Below are 23,142 nucleotides of genomic sequence, written 5' to 3' on the forward strand. Positions count from 1 at the left end.
GGAAAGTCGTTGCACGTGAAAATCGCATATAATCTCGTCCTTTAAATAGCGGTTTACGAGTTCTAGCCACTACTGCTCTTGCAAGAGGAAACCTAGACGCGTGCCTCTTCCCTAGCTCTGTGGAAACATGCTAACCTGGGAGAAAGCGTCTGTTATGGTTTGCGGTTCCAGTCTTGCTGACTGTAACCTTTTTATCCCTTCTGTGAAAGAACTATAAGCAGTCAGATCACACATCGGTAAGGAAACACGCAAGAAAATACTTTCGGCTCATATTGCAATGGTGAAAAACTTACAATGCTGCACAACAGGTAACGCCTCTTTCCGCTGCTGACAAACAAATTTTGGGTTTCTAGGAATACAGAACATGTAGAAAACTTGTTCTGAGTTAAAGCTGTCAAACAAAGTTTTATGAAGAATAAAATGCCACTGCCACACGACAGCTATTGTAGAAAATACTTTTCTGACGTATTCTGGCACGATGCACTCTCCCCATACATAATACAAAAGTTTCGAGATGCATCTGCTGCCTGGACATCTATTAAACCTGAAAAGAACAAAATGTCGCAGAAGTTAGCCCTTTTTCCACATGCAACTATTTTGGGTTGAGAAGTGAAGGGAATTATGTTCAAAGTTCCATTATATCGATAACTTCAGCAGACAGCAGTATGGCGTTTTAAAAAATGTAGCATCGAATGTGCCCAAACCCGCGACGTCTTATCAACAGTGCGCGCCGCTTACCGTTACGCTACTAGCTGACACATTGCTATAACACCTCCAGAACTTGCACATTGCACAGTGCTGTGAGATAATGCATATGGCCGGATCTAGACTTCTGAGAGACAGACAGTTACAGCTTTCCTTTGGCACTGCACGACCTTTTTAACAAACAGATAGCGTAATAGAGAAGCTCAAGTCGAAAGGAACACTTCCTGTTTGAATTTCTGCATCCTACACTGTTGGCAGTTCTGTGTAGGTGTCAGTTACGTGATTTTATTTCGGTGATTACAAAATAGAGTCGAATGTATGCACTGGGTAGCCGCGACAGCTAGTTCGTGGCTATTCGGTCAACCAAGTAAATGAATGTACTGAACATGCTGCAAACCACTACAGGGAGTCTGTGTGTCAGAATTCTCATCCAGTGTGGCGCAACATCATTATGATAGAAAAATGAGTGATAGAGAAGAGACTTTGGTGGTCTCTTGGATTGATACTAGGTTCATATACTTATGGTCTGGATTCGATTCCAACTTCCGCTGATGATTTTTGATAAAGAGAGACAGATTCTGTCCTCATCTGGCTACGCCAAGTGAAGATGGTATAATGGCATTGTGGTCTGACATTCATGTTAAACATGATATTCCTTCTCTACCAAGTAGACGTTAGGTTGAACCACAATAAAGTCAGGAGTCGCGACACGTAGAAACTCTATCAGCAGTAGTCTTTCTTATACTGGCTATTTATTTCTATTGACGAAACAAACGCTATGTAGGGTCACAGGACACTTATTCCATCTTTTATTTGAGTTTCTGTATGTCGGTAAAATTGGTTCTGATCTGGGAATGCAACTCAGACCGCCCTTAACGCGGAATTTGATCCCTTCGTGACAATACAGCTCGATTGCAATTTGTTGTTTGTTCAAAACTGCAGATTCCTCAACCTCTCCACATATTGCGCGTGAAAGGGTTCGAATCCTGGCCCGGCACTTACGCTTTCATTATGTATTATCAAGCTCTAGCATGAGAACACCTATATGCTGGTGGGTAATAATTTTGATCTTTAATGTATTTTCATTCGTTGTCAACACTAACGGTATCTGACGTTTTTGAGTGCCAGTGAGACACAGAACTGTTTGCTAAATCATTGTAAATTCAAGGATGTTATTCCGAGCTGCTGGTGGAGAAAAATACGGTAGCTGACGTCTCTATGTGTGCAGTCAACAACGATATGTGTGGGGCTCGATTCCCAGTCAGCACTGAACTCTTCGTCATATTATTTCTAGTTCAAACATGCTCACATGCTCTACCATCTGGTGAGCAAGATGTATGAAACAGGCGAAATACCCTCAGACCTCAAGAAGAATATAATAATTCCAATCCCAAAGAAAGCAGGTGTTGACAGATGTGAAAATTACCGAACAATCAGTTTAATAAGCCACAGCTGCAAAATACTAACACGAATTCTTTACAGACGAATGGAAAAACTAGTAGAAGCCGACCTCGGGGAAGATCAGTTTGGATTCCGTAGAAATACTGGAACACGTGAGGCAATACTGACCTTACGACTTATCTTAGAAGAAAGATTAAGGAAAGGCAAACCTACGTTTCTAGCATTTGTAGACTTAGAGAAACCTTTTGACAATGTTGACTGGAATATTCTCTTTCAAATTCTAAAGGTGGCAGGGGTAAAATACAGCGAGCGAAAGGCTATTTACAATTTGTACAGAAACCAGATGGCAGTTATAAAGAGTCGAGGGACATGAAAGGGAAGCAGTGGTTGGGAAGGGAGTAAGACAGGGTTGTAGCCTCTCCCCGATGTTATTCAATCTGTATATTGAGCAAGCAGTAAAGGAAACAAAAGAAAAATTTGGAGTAGGTATTAAAATCCATGGAGAAGAAATAAAAACTTTGAGGTTCGCCGATGACATTGTAATTCTGTCAGAGACAGCAAAGGACTTGGAAAAGCAGTTGAACGGAATGGACAGTGTCTTGAAAGGAGGATATAAGATGAACATCAACAAAAGCAAAACGAGGATAATGGAATGTAGTCGAATTAAGTCGGGTGATGTTGAGGGTATTAGATTAGGAAATGAGACACTTAAAGTAGTAAAGGAGTTTTGCTATTTGGGGAGCAAAATAACTGATGATGGTCGAAGTAGAGAGGATATAAAATGTAGACTGGCAATGGCAAGGAAAGCGTTTCTGAAGAAGAGAAATTTGTTAACATCGAGTATAGATTTAAGTGTCAGGAAGTCATTTCTGAAAGTATTTGTATGGAGTGTAGCCATGTATGGAAGCGAAACATGGACGGTAAATAGTTTGGACAAGAAGAGAATAGAAGCTTTCGAAATGTGGTGCTACAGAAGAATGTTGAAGATTAGATGGGTAGATCACGTAACTAATGAGGAAGTATTGAATAGGGTTGGGGAGAAGAGAAGTTTGTGACACAACTTGACCAGAAGAAGGGATCGGTTGGTAGGACATGTTCTGAGGCATCAAGGGATCACCAATTTAGTATTGGAGGGCAGCGTGGAGGGTAAAAATCGTAGGGGGAGACCAAGAGATGAATACACTAAGCAGATTCAGAAGGATGTAGGTTGCAGTAGGTACTGGGAGATGAAGCAGCTTGCACATGATAGAGTAGCATGGAGAGCTGCATCAAACCAGTCTCAGGACTGAAGACCACAACAACAACATGCTCACATGTCGCTGCTGGTGTAACAAACCCATTTTTAACGTTCGTTTTCTCTAGAACATAACAGCGATATGTGCCAGGTTGGAGTCCTGGGAGAGAAAAAATTAATGTTTCGTCTCCTCATTTCAGTTAAAACATCTAGCTACTGCCGAGAAAATCCGATATGTCACAGTTGATTGTGCTTCGATGACAATCCAATTAGGTTCTGGGTTCGAATCTCTGTCCAACACAAAGCTTTACCTCACGGCATTTCAAGTAAGTTACTTGTGAAGAAGCAATATTTAACATCTCTCGTAGTTCGTTAACAGGGACAATAGATGCTGGGTAGGAATTCGCGTCCGTTAATAATATTTACGTTATGTAATTTAAAGTTGATATTTGCTAACTGATACTGTCTAAAATCGAGGTATATCAATCACTCTCTGTATGCCTAGGCAGGAATGACTGTTAGTTTCCGTCAGTCACGAAGTCTTTGCTTAGTCTGCATGACCTGAGTTTGAATCCATATGCAGAACGAGACTGTTCGTCGTGTCGGGTTCATACACGTTCTCAACTAGCAGCTGGTGAATAACTTAAATTTTTAATGTCATTTTGTGTTAAATAGTAAGTACGGTATGTTATTTTGAAGAGGAAATCATGAATACGACGAACTTACTACGTGAATTACCGATCTGACGTAATAATCAGAGTGGTAACATTTCATGTATGTCATTTATTGTAATAAATGTGAACTTACAAGCCTGAAGAACCGACTTATCTGTGATAAGATGTTCCCTGGTATTTGTAGTACCTTGGTATTACTTCACATCTTGAGTTATTGCGAAACAGAGCAGTTTTTTCTAGTGGTGATTTGTTGACACCAATTTCAATAGTCAAACGAATGTACCAAGGAGCGATTAGAGGACCTGCTAGACAGTTGCGCTATGTGGGTTGCATTCGAATCAGGCGAAATCCAATTCAGGTCGTTCGGATACTTTTGAGCACGACTGTATATCTAAATTGTATCTGATTATAGAGGATTTTAAGGGGCACCTATACTGAAACTAGGATTTCGATTCTGTATAACCTGGGCCTGTGATGAGACACACTATATTCTAGAAGTGAGACAAAGGCATTAAGAGCTTAAAAGTTAAAAATGTCATCGTGAACATCACTGGAATCAGTCCAGCAACCTAAACAAAATCGAACAATTTTTCCACGTCCAGTAACATCATCCCCGTAGGAGGCAATCTACTTTAGATCGAAAAACATGATTGATAAATTATATAGCTTCCAACGTGAAATTCGAACTTCCTGGGAAAGAGAATTTTCTTAGCTCGGCGGAAATCGTGACAATGGTTGGATTGGGGATTAGGGGAGAAGAGGCAAGGTCAACGTAATTCCGTCAACCCCTCAGATGTGAAGCCTACTGAACATACGTCTAGACAAAGCCGCAGAAATAAAATAACTTTCCGTCAAAGTTTATAAAAATGTTCAAATGTGTGTGAAATCTTATGGGACTTAACTGCTAAGGTCATCAGTACCTAAGCTTACACACTACTTAACCTAAATTATACTAAGGACAAACACACACACCCATGCCCGAGAGAGGACTCGAACTTCCGCCGGGACCAGCCGCACAGGCCATGACTGCAGCGCCCAAGACCGCTCGGCTAATCCCGCGCGGTGAAGTTTATAGAAGATGGAATAGTTCTCACATTACGACACAGTGCCACAGATCAACTATTGTTGCAGTACGTATTACATAACAATCACTAGTTCTCGTTCGATGGGTTCCTTGTGTTCATGGCTATTATCGAAATACCTATTGATCTGAATAGTAGGTACACAGATTATCTTGATTGGTTTTTCAGGTTTTCTGGTACATGTAATAGCTACTGGTTAACTTACACCACGAGGAGGCAAGGGCGTGTTTCCTCTGCAAATTCTATTATTTTGTAGTGTGTAAGTGGCAACTACGCGAGGAAAACAAGAATTAATTTAGATAAGTGAATAGCTGCGTACAAGTCCTTATTGTCAGGCTTGATGGGTTGCTATTCCCAGTAATTAATTCCTTTAGAACGTGTGATGTATAAAATGTTGTCAGCTAATCAACACATTTGATCGTACTTACCTTAGGGACTTGTGTTATTTCATTATTTTAAACACTCGTGATTCTTAACCCATTTAGTCCCAAAATAATTTTTTTAATTGAATTTTTTATTCCTTAATTATAATGTAGATTGTGTATGAACCACAATAAGTACAAAAATAGCCAAAGAATATTTATACATGCTGATATAATGTCCGTCCTCAAAATAGGACACTGGGATCTAACAGTATCGTATAGCATGCTAAACTGTATTCTAGTCTCAACTATTTATTTCTTGTGAAATGGTACAATCCACTTCACACACAGTGTTACACGGCATTTAACACAATATGTTTTTGGTTTCCCGTTGCATTTAGCTCTTACACATCTTCTTTGCGTGCTCCTTTTGTCAATCATATGACCAATCCCATCAAACCTGATGTCTGGTATCACTCTCAACTGGCTTGATGGGTATTCCATGGGACGTCCAATATTCGGTCTTCCAGTGTGCAATTTCAGGTATGTAACTGTAACAACACGTCTGAAATCCAGTAAATCCTGTGCATTTTTCCCATGCACTAGTCTGTAGAAGAATCAGGCATTTACGAGGGCCATTTCCAGCAAACGTGTGATAGGACCTAGTACCATTTTTTCCATCTAATTACCGTCGCATATTTTCCAACTAACCAGTCATGGTGGTCAGCACCTCCCATGTATGCGTTATACGACTTCAAAACGGCAGGTTGTTGCACTTGTGTCTTCTTACTTGCTTGTCTACTGTACCGCGTAGCTGCTCCCAAAGGTTCAACTTGGTCAAAATTTGTATCAATTGTAACGCATCTGTTGTCGTGCCATCGAACAAATAAGACTTCACCATTCCTGTCTCGAACTGGTAGTCATTGTTCGTTGCTGCTCAGTAGTGGACAGTCACCGACTCGATTCTCTCTGACAGTCCCAGTTGCTCGAAAACCCATATTTCTCAGATGAATCAGAAGATCTCTACTAGTGAAGAAATTGTAAAAGTACACACAATGATTCTCGGGTTTTTCAATGCAGTCCAACATGTTTAGGACTACTCTTGATCCCAATAGTAGGTCATCCCTTGCAATATCTTCTGGATCCTTTCCACAGTATAAATCAAATTTGAAACAGTAGCCACTTGCTCCACAAAGAGACCACAACTTATAGCCAAATCTAATAGGCTTGCCTCGGATAAACTGTCCATCTGGAACTGTATTGTTTACTACTGGGTAAGATATTCATAAATATACTTACATAATACACTGTAAATTTCAAAGTAACTTCATATCCTGGGGGTTGTTACTTACCTCAGCAACAAAATATGGTAAAGTTACCACGTTCTGAAAAGAAAATACATCAGCAGTAGCAGTTTAATATTGGAACGTGCAGCAATAAAAATAACTGAAATGATAACACCAAGTCCCAGTGTCCTATTTAGAGTACACCAAATTTTATAATAATGGAAAACAATGACTATAACTCCAATTGAGCTAACAATGCAAGTAGTTTAAAAGACACATTGTTGACTATAAATAATCGCAAAAAGATCTTTGCCACATATTTCAAATATTACTAAATTGTCGATAAAGTAAATACCCGTAATAACGAAAAGTGTGCCTTAGTATTCAGTAATCAATTAATGGTAGGATTTATTGCTTTTAATTTCCTCTAGGCATACATTTGTTATAAAAAGCATGAACAAATGACGTAGGACAGTAATAGATGCAAATTAATAATTTATTGTGTATTTATAAATAAATATGTGCTCTGTTCTTAAAATAGGACACTGGTACTCAATGGGTTAATTCTTAGTTGAACAAAGAATGGAGAAGGACTTGCCCGGTCATGCGTTCACCGTGGTCTGACGTCATGTTTAGTTGCTCCGTGATGTTTAAGGCGTAATCTGCGCTTCGACCTACGAGGAAAAAAAAAATCTTATATGCAGTATGTAGCGAATATCGGATTAGGATGATACGTCACATGTTCGCGGAAATAATTGTTAATGGACTTACGACTCTTTTTTCCTGTGCCCCGTAATCTATTTTTGCGTCGCGTCACCGTTAGTTTTTGAGACAGTAGTCTGTATGGTAACGTACTTAGCATATTTCCAGGCACCAGTGTCTAATGGGGGTACGTCTTTTTCGTTTACATAGTCCCTTGGAACGAGAATCGCAATTGCGTGAAAAGGAGCGGAGAAAATAATATGACAGGTCAAGAACAATAAAAAAGGCACTTTTCTCTGTATTTTCCTTCCTCACATTTTATAGACGTTTTTTGCGTCTAAGAGTCTTGAGAAGTAATTTTACCAGCAGTTGATACACGTTCACGGTGCAAATTCCTAACTTAGCGCATGCGGTTTTTCTGTTTAACTTGACACAGTACTGAACGAAAAACTAATCTTGTGTCTAACTAAATGTGCTGTGTCTGATGTCCTTTCTTTTAAGATTTCCTGTTAGAAAACTGTCATCTAATAGATAAAATGAGGAATAAAGAATTTCTGTCATGGTGATTGTTGCCAGTATATTTCTTTTGTTGTGCTCCAAAAATTAAGTTTAGCTGCAACTGCCTCCTTCAATGTTGCACAGTAAACTATTTACGCTTAAATATCCTTTACTGTTGGTGCTACCCTGCGACTCGTGTTTACTGTTGAAAAGTCAATAATAAGTGAGTGATTTAAACTCTGCAACTAGATTCGTTGGCTACACTGTTGCCGCGAGCGAAGACGAGTATCAGTTTGTGCGAGTCTAGTTAAGCGGTAAGAAGACTGTGCGGCATGGGCGTCAGAAAACTTTTGAAAAAATTCAGGGTAAGTAGAATATACATAATGTAACAGCAGCATTTGTTCGTGTTAGGAATCTTCGCGATCAATTTGCTGCATACGATCAACTGTAGGCCTGCCTTGCATATGGTCTCACATGCTTTCAGTGTGAACTTTTGAGAACTTGTGTGTAGCTCTGTTGCTGCGGTAGCATAACTGAGTTTCCATCTATTCACCAGTTTATGCGTTGACAAAAGAGGAGCAGTAAACTTGGCCACTATCGCTGGATATCGTCTTTTGTTATCAGGATCTTTAAGTTTTTAGTTTAAGAGGAATGTTTTTCTTAATCTTTCTGGGAGTTATTACCACCTTTGTTCATGACGACTTTTATGCAGTTTTATTCAGTTTACGCTACACTGCCTATTAATATTTCCTGCCTAAAGAACAGAAATGACGAAAGTGTAACATCGCTGCTTTTGGTGAAGCTTAATTCCGCAAACGCGATGACCAGTATCATTAGCATGCAGTGTACCATTGTTTGCATTAAATGGATGCTAAACTACTATGCTAGGTCATACGTTATCACAAGAATTAAAGGTAATTAAATTTAAAGAAATCCACCATTTCCTCCAGGCTGTTTTGTGAAAATGGGTGCTTTACTGCGGAGTACTGACTAGTTCCGAGCGTAACATCATTTTCAGATCCACAGATGGATGTGGAGATATCATCGTAATATGTATATCAAATCATATGTATGGCATAGTTGTAATTCCGATGTTAGGTCTGTTGTCGACTATGTCAAGCGTGCATAGCACGTGGCTTTTCATACGTACTTACTAGGAAGCTGTGCCCATAACTATTTGAGCACCCAGCCATCCTGATTTAGGTTTTCCCTGATTTCCCTAAATCGCTTCAGGCGAATGCCGGGATGGTTCCTTTGACAGGGCACGGCCAACTTCTCCCGATCCTTCCATAATCTGATAGGACCGATCACCTCGGGGTTTGTTTGGTCACCTTCCCCACATCAGTCAACCAACCAAGCATTTGCGCACTCGAAAATGAGTTACTGCTCGAAACCGGCCAGAACTCCTAAATAAAATACTTATTATATCCAAACAAACTGGAGAAAATTATGTCTTTTCCTTGAATTTATCGAGGCTGTGGTGCCCAGCCAGAAGAAATTTGTGCTTTAATTAATTATGAATTACTTGCTTGAAAACCAACCACGAGAGTTTCGAGAGGTAAGTTATCGTACTAGTAATATGAGGAAAAGTTGGCAAGTGCGAGAAATTAATCTGGTAAAATTTACGTAAAATACTGTTCTCGATGGAAAAAAGGTGCTCTCATCAACTACGTATAACGTATGAATAAATTGTTCATTTTTAGTTCGTTGTTCAACGTAACCACAATTATCAGTGACTTTTTAGTCTGTGGAATCTACTTTATATTAAAACGGATATCCTTAGTATTAAGATTTCACTTTTCATCAGTTACTGTACGGACGTGAAGAAGAATATCATCAACATACTTTCATTCAAGGGTGGAACAACAGCACCTGAGTAATTGTTGCATGAAACGTCAGTCGTATTACGTAAAACAGTGACTCGAAGCATTACTTTTCTTCCGCTAGTTCATAATAAGAAAATGTTTTATTTTCGTTTTGGTGTACAGTAGTTGTGAAGGAAACTGGTTCGAACATGAGCGGTTAGAAATGTCTTGCACGCAGCGAATCAGCCGAAGCTTTTAGAATCAATTCAATAACAGTTTTCTGTGGCAAGAAATTCGTAAGGGAACAAAAGGCTTTTCATATAACTGCTCACTGTTGTATACTGTCACCATTCTTGAGGCAACGGTTGTCTACAACAAATAATCGTAAAACAATCAGTTCTGATGGGAAACAAATGTGACTGTCTTGTAGAGTTGTGGCGATTCGTGAATGAGTCGTTCATTTGAACGACTCTTTAAATAAAGAATCGTAACAATCGAATCGTGATACGGACGAATCGTCGTTCAAAAGAATCGTAAGAACGATTGCGTGTTTCCGAGTCGTGACGATTCCAAGTTCCAACGATTCATCGATTCTTAGTACGCTATGCTTCGAAGGCAACTTCCGAATCATGCAGATTGCAGAGTTGTGCCGAATGATTACGACCGTCAGATGGCAGTCAAGTGGAGGATGCGTGTGAACAAAGGAAGCTCGGAACGAATAAACGAAGTTCGTGGGCCGTAATATTACTCGCGGAAAAAAAAGAGAGAAAATAGACCCTCTAACCAATAGGGCTACCTTTCTTGGAGGATCGCCGTGTAATACCGTCTTTAAACAAGAGCTTTTTAATTAATAATTTCAAGTTCGAATTTTCGAATGTTATCGTGTTCAGATTCATATTAAATTTTAGTGAAGTAATGTCGCTGTATGCGATTGAATCCTACTGTTTAGAATTATGTCGTCTTCTCACGTAAATAGTAGTGACAGCGGCAAGTTCTCAGACAAATTAAAAGCAAAATACCTATGCTTAGTATTTAGAAGAAATGAAAGTTACGCTAAATTTGCTGTGTGGGAGGGCTGTCAGCTGCGTTATGAATTACAACGACTTGGAAAGACATCTTAGCACAGAAAAACATAGGATGATATGAGCCAAACCACGTCTGCCTCGCTGCTAGATTTTGTTACTATAAAACAGACGTCTGTAGTTAGATACGTTCAAGCCACACAACCAAACTGGCATACCACGTAATTTTGCACCACCTTTCGCACAAATCGACTCCTCTTTCCTGGCATACTGAAATAAAACAATAGATGCAATCAAATCAAACGTGACCTTTCATCAATTAAGGCATTACACGTATAAATCGAGAATCACACTTGTAACGTCATATGCATGTTTACTCATAAATAAACCATTTCTGGCATATCTTATCATGACAGAGTTCGATTCTAACCCCATTGACAATTTCAAACATGTCCTGCCATCTGTGAGTAAGATGTAGCACTTTTTGCATTCCGTAAGAATCGTGCCATCGCAGACTAGAATGAATCGTGAACGAATCGTAGGAATCGATTCGCAATGTGAGATTGAATCGTAAGAATCGAATCGGAAAAAAGAATCGTGTTGCCCAACTCTACTGTCTTGCATTGTACCCCGAAGTAAGCTAGTGAAAAGAGTTAATACTGTATGCGCACCTAGGATAGGTGACAGATCACGGAATCGTTTTGTTGTGTCAGTGCTGTTCTATAAGGATACGCCAATGGACAACAGAAAAATCGGGCATTAGTGAAATCTGACAAGACACACAGTTAACAGTTTAGTGCATCAAGCATAAAGTTTTGCATGTCTTTCCACACATTAGTTGGTTTTAGTCGGCCGGGATTAAGTTACATCATGTGGATATAATTCAAGTTCAAAATAAATAACATCCAACTTACTGAAATTGGCAGTGTGTTTTATTTCAAATATGTTCTTACGTCAAGGCTTTCAGTTCTATCAGATTGATACTTTGGCGTAGTTCCAAAATTTCGACAGGCGTGATCTCAATTCGTTTTAAGTTCTACTTAATTGATGTAACAAAAATTTTATACGCGATTTTTTCTCTTCCAACGTCATGACTATAATGTTAGTACTTGATATATCAAAACGTATGTTTATCTGAACTGTAGTACGTTGACAGTATCCTTGGCCAGTCTCTCTCGCGTGCTTTGGGCATATTTATGTTCGCTGTTTGTTGTGCAGAAAATGAGTTCAAACAAGACGAAAGAACATTCTCATTAGACTGACCGAAATGTGTAAATCACTCCCAGCGTTGTAGGGCGATAATTCAGACAAGTACAGTAACAGAAATATTAAGAATGAATCATTTGCCCACAAAATACGAGAAGCAGACACATTCGACTCCCAATAACGTAAATTTAGTGGTTCTAGATGAAGCTCAGGGTCCCTAACCTAAAAAGAGGGACACCATCAAATCACTGGAGGAAGACGTGTGCTATAGCCTGAATAATCAGAACAACTAAATTGCTCTTTCGATTTAAAGGACAGGAGTCTGATCGTCTTTTTTTCTGAAAAGCGGGCGCTGAGGGTTTTTTTTCTGAAAAAGTGGGTGGTAGGCCAAGAAAGGTTGGAAGGTTATGGTTTCCCAGCAACGAGTAACGACGCAGTACGTTCCTGATCGTTCTGTATCTTCGTTTATCATGTTATTTAGCAGTCTTTTTTTCGTTTACTCATGGGAAGAGTCGGAATTGTTATTGCCACTCGAGTGGCAATAGCGTCAAATGGATATATCCACTCTGTGCGGGTCCTCGGCCACGGAGGCGAGTTGCTTACATTTAATAAGTCAGAAATAATAATGGAGAAAGAAAATTGTTTTGTGTAGCCTACTCACAAACACTACGCAAGCAATTTATCGTACGGTGATTTTGAAAAAAAAATTTCTTTTAAAAAAACGATTGTTATAAAAATATTAAGTTTTTATTTCTCACTGTCATTTTTAAAGGAAAACATGTAAACGACAATGATACGAATTTGAGACATCTGCCGATCAGAATAAGGATAGCAGGGCACTTCAAACATTACGCCGGCCTCTGTGGCCGAGCGGTTGTAGGCGCTTCAGTCCGGAACTGCGCTGCTGCTACGGTCGCAGGTTCGAATCCTGCCTCGGGCATGAATGTGTGTGATGTCCTTAGGTTAGTTAGATTTAAGCAGTTCTAAGTCTAGGGGACTGATGACCTCAGATGTTAAGTCCCATAGTGCTTAGAGCCACATGAATCATTTCGAACATTACACACATTGTTTCCTTACGGCTTATGCTGCTGAATTTACGGGTTTCACACCCTCTGCCTGTTGACAGTGACCTGAGACAGGCGATTTATTGTAACTTGTGCAAACTTCTTTTCGATAAGCCAACCTGTGAAATCCCCGGTAATTTCACGAAAACATAAACATAGCTTATCTTGTTATTGTTGATGTCATTCATTAATTCTTTGTTATCTCATTAGCCTTATTGAAATTTCTTTTCTTAATAATTCCATATAAATATTCCATATTTAATATTCATTCAAAAACCGTCGGGGCCAGCACTGATGAAGATGATCACGGTTGCACTGATCACTGTAATATAGTAAAAACCTAGAAATTAGTTTAAAGATCATTGGAAAAAGCGACTTGAGTATCTAGTGACTTCCTTTTGTCTTCAACGTTATGAAGCAGCTGAAAACGCCATAGCTGCCACAGCGTGTGACGGAATTTCTAAGGTGTCCAATCGCTACATTTTTAAATTTCTGAAATTTCTACTATAGTAATTAATAATATTAAAGCTAAATAATTTTTGTGTGTTTTTAAAAATGTTTTTTACAACATTTCTACATTCACCTGGCGTTTTTACCATGTGGTGTAACGTCAGAAGTGTTTCAAGAAACTCCCTAACAAGGTGTAACTTGAAACACCCCTATTTTCCTAATTTTGGAACAGTAAATATTGACCTAAAGTTGTATATTGTAAAACTCAAGTGGGAAGTTGACACAAATTTGATATTAATTTTATTGTGTTTTCATTCATTCCTGTGATACACGACGGATTTAGAGTGCAAGGTGCGGGTATTAATTCTATTTTTATGCTGGATGATGGCAATATATCCATATTCTTGTCTGAGGAATGCTTGATCCACGTCCTTCTCTGGTTCCGTGACCTCTCCTGTGGCTTACTTCTGTATATTATTTCCCTTACACTTATCTGTCGCAAATAATGACATAAAAAGACTTGCATCGAGTATCACTAGAATCTTACAGTAATAGTAAATTTTTTGTCACAGGTCAGTATCAGCAGGCAGAGGGTGTTATTTATTTATTTTTTATTCACACGTCAAGTTCCGTAGGACCAAATTGAGAAGCAAATCTCCAAGGTCATGGAACGTGTCAGTACATGAAATTACAATATAAAAGTAATAACAGATAAAAATAAAATGTTTATGAACCTGATAAAAATCAATCTATAAGTTTAAGTAAACGCAATCAACAATACAACAAGAATCGGCTTACTTTTTCAAGGAACTCCTCGACAGAATAGGAGTGACCCATGAGGAAACTCTTCATCTTGGATTTGAAAGCGCGTGGATTACTGCTAAAATTTTAGAATTTGAGTGATAGCTTATTGAAAATGGATGCAGCAGTATACAGCTTATTGAAAATGGATGCAGCAGTATACTGCACACCTTTCTGCACGCTGTTGAATTTACGGGTTTACACCCTCTGCCTATTGACATTGGCCTGAGACAGGCGATTTACTGTAACTTGGCAAACTTCTTTTCGATAAGTCAATATATGAAATCCCCGGTAATTTCACGAAAACGTAAGCATAGCTTGTCTTTTTATTGTTGAAGTCATTTATTAATTCTCTGTTATCTCATTAGCCATATTGAAATTTCTTTTCTTTATAATTCCATATCAGAAATGAATTAACAACTCTAAATATTTAATATTCATTCAAAAACAGTCGGGGCCAGCACTGATTTCTGTCGAGTATTAACTAAGTGAAAGCTGCTTTTCCTTGGGTATAAGCTAATATTGTTTACAAGAAATGACTGTAAGGCATATATGTATTGAGAGGCCAATGTCAAAATACCCAGACTCGTGAACAGGGGTCGACAAGACGCTCATGAACTTACACCACTTACTGCCCGAGCCGCCCGTTTCTGAGCCAAAAATACGCTTTTAGAATGCGAAGAGTTAACCCAGAATATAATACCATACGACATAAGCGAATGACAATAAGCAAAGTAGACTAATTTTCGTGTCGAACGATCACTCACTTCAGATACCGTTCGAATAGTAAAAATGGCAGCATTAAGTCTTTGAACAAAATCCTGAACATGGGCTTTCCACGACAGTTTACCATCTATCTGAACCATGAGAACCCGTAGTCTTCAGTGAATTAATTGTTGACTCAATCTCTTCCTTGTATGTATCGCAGAGGAGTATTTCAGACATCAATCTCGGAAAGGCATTTGCCAAGAAAGTTATATGATTCCCTGTAGAAACTAAATTTTTATTTAATTCACCAGCAGTGATCAGAAAATGATTGTTAAATAGTGTAAATATATCTGATTTTATCAGTAACAAATATTTTTACTACGAACTTCTGCTGCTGACCAGATACTTCCCTCACAACTGACCATATGGGTTTAATTTTATCCTGTGAATTAGCTATTCTGTCTGCATACCACATACTCTTTGCCTTCCTAATAACATTTTTAAGCACGTTACAATACTGTTTCTAATGGGCTACTGCAGCTTGATTGTGACTACTTATAACATTTTGTTACAATCCCTCTTTGTTCTACATGATATCCTTATCCCATTAATCAGCCACCCGGGCTTCCTATTACTGCTAGTACGCCGTTTAGAACGTAGATGTCGGAAAAATCTTTAAATTCGTGCTTTCCCGTTTGCTGGTTTTCTGTTAAAACTGAATGCGGGAAACAAAGCGAAACATAACTTTTCATAATTTCGTAATTGTCGCCTCCTAAACAATTTTTACCAAAAACACCACATCATATGAAGCCTATGTAATAATGAGTGTTTTTGAACACACAAAAAAGTTTGGTTTCTCCATGAGTATTGCTGAATTATTAAACTATGTAATAATGAGTGTTTTTGAACACACAAAACAGTTTGGTTTCTCCATGAGTATTGCTGAATTATTAAATGTGATGAACCCGCCCCCATGGCAGAGGACCCACACGGAGTGGAAATACCCATGTGACGCTGTTACCTCTCGAGTGGCAATATCCACTACCCAAGACATCTTCGTCCCTCACTCGATAAATCCATCTGCAGTTCAGTAATCTCCTGTAACCACATTCTAAAAGTCTATTTAGTGATCCCTTCAAAACCACGTTTCAAAGATCTCTGTAGCGGTGATGACACCTTCAGCTGTAGTTAAAGCTCTAATTTAACTTTGAATTTATTTGATACTGCATCATTTTCCGGCTCTATATTTCCTTGTGATGGGGCATGAGAATGGTGTAAATTAACACCGAAATCAACTGAAAACGAAATGATACCTATAAATACAGCTAAAGGAGTCCTCTACTATCTGAAGATATAGTAACGGCTGTCTTCTTGTGATACGTCGAAGGTGGATGTACGGACATTTAAAAATGTAGAAATGGCTGTCATCCTATGGTCTATGAGAAGATGGATGTTCGGATATTCTAGCCCTTTAGATTCTCTCTTTCCACTGTTCATGTTTCGCAACCGACCTATCCATAGATGAGTTATGCGCTCTAATTGTTCTCATGCGGTTGATAAATGTTCAGCGCACGCTGTTTGCAAATACCTGCCGAGTTACGTCAGCCGACATCCGTTATGCTAATTTCAGAGGGTTTGCTGGAAGAAGAGGAAGCCAGTCTCGACCCGCGGGTTAGTGTTGACTCGCAGATTGTTGCCACGATTATTACATCATGTAGTAAGCTAAAAGACAAACGTGTGCAGTGTACGTTGTCTCGTGATCTTCAGTCCGAAGAAAGGAATGATGCAGCTCTCCAAGCTAGTCTAGCGGCTTTACTTTATTAGACTTTTTTATTGGTTTAAAATGTACTTTGGACAGTCTGTTTTGAAGATTCATTCATATAAAGTGTACCATACATCCAGAATGAGATTTTCACTCTGCAGCAGTGTGCGCTGATATGAAACTTTACGGCAGATTAAAACTGTGTGCCGGACCGAGACTCGAACTGGGGACCTTTGCCTTTCGCGGGCAAGTTCAAAAAATGGCTTTGAGCACTATAGGACTTGACATCTGTGGTCATCAGACCCCTAGAACTTAGAACTACTTAAACCTAACTAACCTAAGGACATCACACACATCCATGCCCGAGGCAGGATTCGAACCTGCGACCGTAGCAGTCGCGCGGTTCCGGACTGCGCGCCTAGAACCGCTAGACCACCGCGGCCGGCCGCGGGCAAGTGCTCTACCGTCTGAGATACCCAAGCACGACTCACGCCCCGTCCTCACAGCTTTACTTCCGCCAGTACCTCGTCTCCTACTTTCCAAACTTCGCAGAAGCTCTCCTGCGAACCTTGCAGAACTAGCGCTCCCGGAAGAAAGGATATTGCGGAGACATGGCTTAGCCACAGCCTGGGAGATGTTTCCAGAATGAGATTTTCACTCTGCAGCGGAGTGTGCGCTGACATGAAACTTCCTGGCAGATTAAAACTGTGTGCTGGACCGAGACACGAACTCGGGAGCTTTGCCTTTCGCAGGCAAAGGTCACGAGTTCGAGTCTCGGTCCGGCACACAGTTTTAATCTGCCGTTGCATCATACCGTAATAATAGTTACCGACGGAATAGGGATGCTGTTAGTTTCGGTTAGTAGCGATGAGGATATTAGGGTCAACCAAAAATGCGGTTCTCTACTAGATTTCTGTAAGTAAAATGATTCGTTTATGGTAAACTGTTTGAAAGCACATCTTAACCTCCCTGCTTAACTTGCCATTTCGCTAATTTTTATAGGAAATAAAATGCGAGTGCTTGCAAGATGACAAACATATTTACACGGATAGAAAAGTTTAGAAAAGTGGCAAATGGCCCTGAGCACTATGGGACTTAACATCTATGGTCATCAGTCCCCTAGAACTTAGAACTACTTAAAACTAACTAACCGAAGGACAGCACACAACACCCAGCCATCACGAGGCAGAGAAAATCCCTGACCCCGCCGGGAATCGAACCCGGGAACCCGGGCGTGGGAAGCGAGAACGCTACCGCACGACCACGAGATGCGGGCTATTTAGAAAAGTAAACCCTATCCTGCAAAAAACGTTTCGATTGGTAAGCGGAAGCCAGTTAATCGAAATAATTTCGTCAAATTGAGAGTTCTTCGACATTGCGAAAAAAAGACCATCTGTACGGTGCTGACATTTTCGATCAAAGATTTATTCAATTTCAGGATTAAAAACCACAAGATGAAACTTTAAAGGCTTGTTTTTTCAAAATATATTTTTAATGTTAGGAAATATGACACATGAAATAGAGATGCAGTTACATTAAGGGGGGGAGGGGGCAAACGGGGTATCTGCCCAGGGTGGCAATTCCCTACTGGTTTTTGAACAAATTCTAAGTTGATCTCTGAACGAATAATAATTTGATTTTTGAATGCGTGCATAATGTACATGATGTCTCTGCCAGGGGAGTCCTCATCGCATGTAGAAATAACAAACGTCCCCGCAGACATAAGGGGGCGGGGCTATACGAGCTGAACCGAATAAACCCGAACGCTGTTTATGTGGCTGACTGGGTGAGAGAATGATCAGCTTTGTCATAATTATTAGCGAAATCCATAGATTCAGACTACCAGGGTTGAAATAACAGTAACAGGAATAGCAGGTAAGAAAGATTACATATTATCTTCTAGGTGTATCCAAGAAAAGAAAATTTTGACAGAAAATTTTTGCCTGATTGCTACACTACCGAGGGCAGTTGCACTAAACGCGCAAAGTTGACACCTCGCGTGGTCGTTAATGATCCGCGGCCAACAGCCGCTTAACTCGCAATAATGCCTAACTGGAGAATAAACGCGGGATAACGAAACCGGCCATTCTGACAGGGTTAGTGAAGTTACCCGCAGAGTAAGTTTTGACAGTGGTAGGAACAGTTACAAAATTAGTGAGGACAAGATAGTTTATGGAAGAATTGACGATTCCAAACTGATACAAAAATTTCGTACTACTACTTTTCGATCTCATGCTTGAGAAACTAGAGCAAATGAATGAAATGTGAAACTATTTTCTAACACAGAACTTTTTGGTTGTAGTAGGCCTAGTAGGCATTTGATATTGGTACTTCGTGAATTATATTCTGACGTGTTATTTATGTAAACGAGGTGCATAAAAATGACCGTTCGTGCCAAAACAGTCTCACTTATTCGGCGTGTGTTACAATTGCTGCAATGTTAGAAAGGCCACTTCGTTTCATCTAACAGTGACAAAGTAGACGTAATTAAATCAAGAAAGGCCGGCCGGAGTGGCCGAGCGGTTCTAGGCGCTACAGTCTGGAACCGCGCGACCGCTACGGCCGCAGGTTCGAATCCTGTCTCGGGCATGGATGTGTGTGATGTCCTTAGGTTAGTTAGGTTTAAGTAGTTCTAAGTTCTAGGGGACTGATGACCTCAGCAGTTAAGTCCCATAGTGGTTGGTTGGTCGATTTGGGGAAGGAGACCAGACAGCGTGGTCATCGGTCTCATCGGATTAGGGAAGGATTGGGAAGGAAGTCGGCCGTGCCCTTTCAGAGGAACCATCCCGGCATTTGCCTGGAGTGATTTAGGGAAATCACGGAAAACCTAAATCAGGATGGCCGGACGCGGGATTGAACCGACGTCCTCCCGAATGCGAGTCCAGTGTCTAACCACTGCGCCACCCCGCTCGGTAAGTCCGATAGTGCTCAGAGCCATTTGAACCATTTGAAATCAAGAAACCACACCAGGCATGGCTACTATTCGTATTAACAACTTTTTCAGTAAATATACGAAATTAGATCGAGAAACGACACCAGTCTTGGATACTACTTGTATTGACAGCTTTTTCCAGTATTAGACGACGACGTTTTGATTTTTCACGTAGCAAAACGTTTGGCGATCTTCGATGAGGTAATAAATTCTTTCTCTGAAAGGAAAGCATGCAGTGTAAAGCTGTAGCAAGATTAGAGAGAAAAAAAAATGTTGGGACTTGAGGATTGGAGAAATGTGTACTGACTTGGTTGTGCCGGCCGGTGTGGCCGTGCGGTTCTAGGCGCTTCAGTCTGGAACCGCGTGACCGCTACGGTCGCAGGTTCGAATCCTGCCTCGGGCATGGATGTGTGTGATGTCCTTAGGTTAATTAGGTTTAATTAGTTCTAAGTTCTAGGCGACTGATCACCTCAGAAGTTAAGTCGCATAGTGCTCAGAGCCATTTGAACCATTTATCTTGGTTGTCTCTTGTCTTTACTGGTTTTATGTTTCCAATATTTAATTTTATGTCACACGAAACAAAGTTATTAGCTAATAGAATGCAAATTTTCTGAAGAGCTTTTATTGTCCCGGTTACAAATAATTCCATCCAGTATTAATTTTTTTTTTTATGGGGGGGTAGGATGTCAAACCGATCAACTGGGAGTAGGAGAGGCACCACCGAATTTTGATTTCCACTGTCCTGAATATAGGTATGATGGCTTCCATTTCAAAATATACGCATTTGAATACCACAAGGCGAAATACAGTGATGCGCGGTAGAAAATGCTGTGTGAAGAGAACTGGCTCTGTACTTTGGCACACTTAAGACTAAACAGCATGTCTTACATTTCCTCGAACATACATGTTTTATATATCAAACTTATCAGAAATATGTGAGCTACAAAATGAACATAGTTTTGAAAAACCGATTTTTTTTAAATTTTTGACGTCCTATCTCAAACACCCTCCCCCCCATGAACCATGGACCTTGCCGTTGGTGGGGAAGCTTGCGTGCCTCAACGATACAGATAGCCGTACCGTAGGTGCAACCACAACGGAGGGGTATCTGTTGAGAGGCCAGACAAACGTATGGTTCCTGAAGAGGGGCAGCAGCCTTTTCAGTAGTTGCAAGGGCAACAGGCTGGATGATTGACTGATCTGGCCTTGTAACAATAACCAAAACGGCCTTGCTGTGCGAGTACTGCGAACGGCTGAAAGCAAGGGGAAACTAATTTTTCCCGAGGGCATGCAGCTTTACTGTATGATTAAATGATGATGGCGTCCTCTTGGGTAAAATATTCCGGAGGTAAAATAGTCCCCCATTCGGATCTCCGGGCGGGGACTACTCAAGAGGATGTCGTTATCAGGAGAAAGAAAACTGGCGTTCTACGGATCGGAGTGTGGAATGTCAGATCACTTAATCGGGCAGGTAGGTTAGAAAGCTTAAAAAGGGAAATGGATAGGTTAAAGTTAGATATAGTGGGAATTAGTGAAGTTCGGTGGCAGGAGGAACTAGACTTCTGGTCAGGTGACTACAGGGTTATAAACACAAAATCAAATAGGGGTAATGCAGGAGTAGGTTTAATAATGAATAGGAAAATAGGAATGCAGGCAAGCTACTACAAACAGCATAGTGAACGTATTATTGTGGCCAAGATAGACACGAAGCCCATGCCTACGACAGTAATACAAGTGTATATGCCAACTAGCTCTGCAGGTGACGAAGAAATTGAAGAAATGTATGATGAGATGAAAGAAATTATTCAGGTAGTTGGCTCTGAGCACTATGGGACTCAACTGCTGTGGTCATAAGTCCCCTAGAACTTAGAACTACTGAAACCTAACTAACCTAAGGACATCACACACATCCATGCCCGAGGCAGGATTCGAACCTGCGACCGTAATGGTCGTGCGGTTCCAGACTGTAGCGCCTTTAACCGCTCGGCCACTCCGGCCGGCTATTCAGGTAGTGAAGGGAGACGAAAATTTAATAGTCATGGGTGACTGGAATTCGAGCGTAGGAAAAGGGAGAGAAGGAAACATAGTAGGTGAATATGGATTGGGGGTAAGAAATGAAAGAGGAAGCCGTCTGGTAGAATTTTGCATAGAGCATAACTTAATCATAGCTAACACTTGGTTCAAGAATCATAAAAGAAGGTTGTATACATGGAAGAATCCTGGAGATACTAAAAGGTATCAGAAAGATTATATAATGGTAAGACAGAGATTTAGAAACCAGGTTTCAAATTTTAAGACATTTCCAGGGGCAGATGTGGACTCTGACCACAATCTATTGGTTATGAACTGTAGATTAAAACTGAAGAAACTGCAAAAAGGTGGGAATTTAAGGAGATGGGACCTGGATAAACTGACTAAACCAGAGGTTGTACAGAGTTTCAGGGAGAGCATAAGGGAACAATTGACAGGAATGGGGGAAAGAAATACAGTAGAAGAAGAATGGGTAGCTCTGAGGGATGAAGTAGTGAAGGCAGCAGAGGATCAAGTAGGTAAAAAGACGAGGGCTAGTAGAAATCCTTGGGTAACAGAAGAAATATTCAATTTAATTGATGAAAGGAGAAAATATAAAAATGTGTAAATGAAGCAGGCAAAAAGGAATACAAACGTCTGAAAAATGAGATCGACAGGAAGTGCAAAATGGCTAACCAAGGATGTCTAGAGGACAAATGTAAGGATGTGGAGGCTTATCTCACTAGGGGTAAGATAGATACTGCCTACAGGAAAATTAAAGAGACCTTTGGAGAAAAGAGAACCACTTGTATGAATATCAAGAGCTCAGATGGAAATCCAGTTCTAAGCAAAGAAGGGAAAGCAGAAAGGTGGAGGGAGTATGTAGAGGGTCTATACAAGGGCGATGTACTTGAGGACAATATTATGGAAATGGAAGAGGATGTAGATGAAGATGAAATGGGAGATATGATACTGCGTGAAGAGTTTTACAGAGCACTGAAAGACCCGAGTCGAACAAGGCCCCGGGAGTAGACAGCATTCTGTGGTGTCACCGCCAGACACCACACTTGCTAGGTGGTAGCCTTTAAATCGGCCGCGGTCCGTTAGTATACATCGGACCCGCGTGTCGCCTCTATCAGTGATTGCAGACCGAGCGCCGCCACACGGCAGGTCTAGAGAGACTTCCTAGCACTCGCCCCAGTTGTACAGCCGACTTTGCTAGCGATGGTTCACTGACAAATTACGCTCTCATTTGCCGAGGCGATAGTTAGCATAGCCTTCAGCTACGTCATTTGCTACGACCTAGCAAGGCGCCATTACCAGTTACAATTGATGCTGTAAAACATGTACCGTCAAGAGCGATGTTCACCAATTATGGATTAAAGTTAAGTATTCCAGCAGCTACGTACTTTTTTTACTAGTCTCAATTCCTTTAACT

This window comes from Schistocerca cancellata, chromosome 2, assembly GCF_023864275.1.
Source record: "Schistocerca cancellata isolate TAMUIC-IGC-003103 chromosome 2, iqSchCanc2.1, whole genome shotgun sequence".
Taxonomy (NCBI): Eukaryota; Metazoa; Arthropoda; class Insecta; order Orthoptera; family Acrididae; genus Schistocerca; species Schistocerca cancellata.